Source organism: Suncus etruscus, chromosome 11, assembly GCF_024139225.1.
Source record: "Suncus etruscus isolate mSunEtr1 chromosome 11, mSunEtr1.pri.cur, whole genome shotgun sequence".
NCBI lineage: Eukaryota > Metazoa > Chordata > Mammalia > Eulipotyphla > Soricidae > Suncus > Suncus etruscus.
The window spans coordinates 40,356,932-40,361,184 of record NC_064858.1 but is presented as its reverse complement, the minus strand read 5'-3'; the positions used below and the strand labels follow the sequence as shown (position 1 = coordinate 40,361,184).

The 4,253-nt window shown below is 37.9% G+C and overlaps 1 non-coding gene across 1 annotated transcript; it reads right to left on the bottom strand.

The window, feature by feature from the left end:
• Positions 1 to 909: 909 nt before the first annotated feature.
• On the bottom strand, positions 910 to 1,011 carry LOC126023685 (U6 spliceosomal RNA). Its single transcript, XR_007500779.1, has one exon. It is a non-coding gene; the product is annotated as a U6 spliceosomal RNA (small nuclear RNA).
• Between the last annotated feature and the right edge of the window lie 3,242 nt (positions 1,012 to 4,253).

Here is a 4,253-nt window from a genome sequence, read left to right as displayed (position 1 = left end):
CGTGGAGCCAGGAATAACCCCTAAGCACTGCCGGGTGTGACCAAAAAAAAAAAAAAAAAGAGTTGTGTTGGAGGTGGTCAGATTTAGATTATTATCTGAAGGTAGCACCTATTGGATGTGGAGTGTGAAAGAAAGGGAAGAATTACTATGAATTTGTGGTAGATAAGACAAATAGATCAGCTACTAAAACCATAGTTATGATGTCTCTGTGGGTACATGGACATGGGAAAGTGTTAAATGAAAAGAGTAAAAAGATAAACCAGCCTATCACTGATGTTTACAGATCGGTACATTATTAATAAATGGCAATATGCCAAAATAAAAACAAACCCATAATATCATGATATTATACGTAGAAAACCGTAAGTTAACAAATAACCCTAGAAATGATAGCTTACATAGTAATGTTGCAGGCTAAAAAAATAGATAAGTAAAGTTGTTTGCACTTATATGTACCAATAAAATGTATAAGAGAAAGACATTTAAACAATTATTTAATAAAAATATGGTGGTGGAACACTGTATTGTTGAAATCCAACAATCAACAACTTTTTAACTATATATCTAACAATGATTCAATTAAAAATCATTTAAAATGTGTTAAGAAGCATAAAAGATAGTATAGAAGATGATAAGGCTCTGTTTTGAATTTATGGCACCACAAATGGCCCACTGAGTATCCAGCCAGGAAATGCCCCTCTTTCATGTTAGGCCCCAAAGCCAAAATAAAATAAAAAATAGTTGTGTCTAATTTTTTTATTAATAATTTTCATTTTGAGCAAAGTGGATTACAAATCTTTCACAGTAGTATTTTAGGTCCATAGTGACATTGAATCAGAGGCATTCCCAACACCAATGTTGTACTCCCTCCACCCCTGTTTCCAGCATGCATCCCATATCACCCCTCCTAAAAGTATGGAACACTTCACGAATTTGCGTATCATTCTTGCACAGGGACCAGGCTAATCTCTGTATTGTTCAAATTTTAGTATATATGCTGCCGAAGAGAACACAGTTGTATCTAATTTTGTATGCCAACCTAGGGATCAGATTAACAAACGAAGTGGAAGACTTATTTATTAAAAACAAATAAGTCATTATGAAAAGAAATAGATGATGTAAGGAAATGAGAAAATATTGCATAAATATGAGAATGTTAAAATAACCATTAACCCCCAACATTATCCAAATTCAATGTATAATTAAAATTATCAAAACTATCAAAATTCCCATATTGTCATCAAGAACAGAATGAGGGGCCATCACAGTGGCACTAGAGGTAGGTGTCTGCCTTGCCAACGCTAGCCTAGGACGGACTGCGGTTCAATCCCCCGGTATCCCATATGGTCCCCCAAGCCAGGAGCGACTGCTGAGCACATAGCCAGGAGTCATCCCTGAGCATCACCAGGTATGGCCCAAAAACCAAAAAAAAAAGGGGGGCGGCGAGGTGGTGCTAGGGGTAAGGTGTCTGCCTTGCAAGCGCTAGCTAAGGAAAGACAGCGGTTCGATCCCCCGGCATCCCATATGGTCCCCCCAAGCCAGGGGCAATTTCTGAGCGCTTAGCCAGGAGTAACCCCTGAGCATCAAATGGGTGTGGCCCGAAAAAAAAAAGAACAGAATGAATACTGCTAATATTTGTATAAACCACAAAAATCCCGGGAATAGCTTAACCAATTCTGAGAAAAAAGATGAGAAGACAGTTTATTTCCTGATTTAAACTATATTATAAAGCAACAGTGGTCAAAACAAAGTGGTACTGGTATCAAATCAGATTCTCAAAGCAATTAAATAGAATTATAATTCTGTAAGTAAACCCTCAGATGAATAGGACCTTAAGTTATGACTGGAAAGCCAAGAGCATAAAATGGAGAAAAGAAAGGCTTTTCAACAAACGGTACAGGGAAGTTGATTAGCAACATGTGAGAGAGAGATAGAGAGAAAGAGACAGGGAGAGGGAAAGAGAAGAAATAAAGAAAGATATGTAGCCACTACCATACACAAAAGGAAATTAAAAATAAATTAAATATATCAATGCTAGCCCTGAATTCATAAAAGTACATTGAGAAACATAAGCAGAATTCTTCCTGAGACTGTCTTCAAAGGCATTGTCAGTGATTTGACTTCATTAGCCAAAAGTTAAAGAAATGTATAAACAAATGAAATTATATAAAACCAAATATTTTCTGCACTGCAAAAAACTCTGGCTAAAATGGAAATGGTATTTTACCAAGAGAAAGAAAATATTTGCATCCCATATATTTGACAAAGGACTAATATTCAACTGTACAAAGTACTTATCAAATTGGGGACATAGGAGAGGGAAATGTGCACTGCTGAAGGGATGGGTGTTGGACATTGTATGAGTGAAACTCAATCATGAACAACCTTGTAACTATATATCATGATGATTCAATTAAAATTTAGTAAAAAATAAAGTGCTCATAAAACATAACAAAATATCTAAAAAGTCCCATCAAAATGATAACTGAATAGATATTTTATGAAACAATTAATATAGATGGTCAGCAGACATATGAAAAGGTATTCAATCATCACTTATCATCAGGGAAGGGAAATATAATGACAATCATCACTCCAAGTAAAATAGCATCTACTAAAAGGCCACAAACAATCAGAGTGGGTGGAATGAACTGAAAAATGAACATTCCTTCATATGTGTGGAAATGTAGTCTGGTTCAGATCTGGAAATCAATAGAGATTTCTTTAAAAAATTGAAAATAGAATTATCGTGTGGTTTGCTAATTCCAGTCCTCATTATTTATTCCCAAACACAAGAATCATCAAAAAGATACACCTATGTTCACTGCAAGGTCTGAAAATAACCCAAAGGCCCAATGACAGATGAATGGATAAATAAATTATGGTTTGAGTACATGATGGAATACTACTCAGCTATAAGAAAATATGGCACCTTTCTTTTCATTATAATCTGGATGAAATTAGAGGCAGTTATGGTAAGTGGAGAACAAAGGAGATAAAGAAGAGGAGGAGAAGGAGAAGGAAAAGGAAGAGAAGAAAAAGGAGGAGAAATATAAGAAATACCAAATGATTTGATGATGTACAATATATAAAGAAACAAAACAAGGGAATGTCAATGAAAACAAACCCTGAGGTTCTGCCAAAGAGGTAAATTTGTCAAAGTGGGTGTTATGAGGAGGGTTGGAGAGTGAGAGGTGGCTGAGAAGGGACCTCGGAAGTGGAGGAGAGAGATTGGCACTTTGGTGGTGGGTGTGGTGCAATAACGTTTCTTACCTAAAATATAAACATGAATACTGTTTTTAATCATGATACTTCAATTAAAAGAAAAAAAGCAAAGGTATGAAGTTGTGACATATAGTCACACCAGGGCTTTGATGATTACCTGGTACAGTCTTTTTTGATAGACCACATAATGAAAACTAAAAGTGAAGGAAGGGATTCCTTAAGGTCAGATCCTTAGTTTCCAGCCTCCCAACCAATGCAATAGAATTATGTGCAAATTATGTGCAAGTAAAATGTAGAAGCCTTCCAGTCTCCCAACCCTATGCACAGTCTAACTCCAGACCTGTTAGTTTAAATTAAGTCTTTGCATCAAAGTTTATTTTCTGCTTTTAAAGTGACCCTGGAGGGAGCCCACAGATGGCTCAGTGGTAAATGTACCAGTCTTGCGAGCATGAGGCCATAAGTTCTAGTCCTGATGCCACCCTAGTAAAATCCCAGCAGCTGTGCTATTAGGGATCCCCAGCTCCACAGTGGAATAAGTTATCACAAGCACAGTGAAGACAGGCCTGTGAAGGCACCACATCTAAAGACTGTCATCCCTGAAAAGCACACACGTGAGCACCCAAAGTAAAGGTTTCTCCCTTAGGGATCACCAAAATCAAGTGTGTGTTGTCTCCAGCCATTGCAACAGTGGATAGAAGGAAGGAAGGAAGGAAGAAAGGAAGAAAGGAAGGTAGGAAGGAAGGAAGAAGCGAGGAAGGGAAGGAGGGAGGGAGGGAGGGTGGGAGGAAGGAAGAAAGGGAGGGAAAAAGGAGGAAGGGAGGGAAGAAGGGAGGGAGGGAAGGAGAGAGGAAGGAAGGAAATAGGAAGATCCTGGGGTTGGAGAGATAGTAGAGAGGTTTAGTTAGATGCCTTTCAAGTGCATTACCTGGGTTTATTCTCCTGAGCAATACCAGGTATAGCCCTGTGGCCCATGAACATCATTGAGATGACCTTAGTGGTCCTTGGCACTGCAGGGCCTGATAGTACCA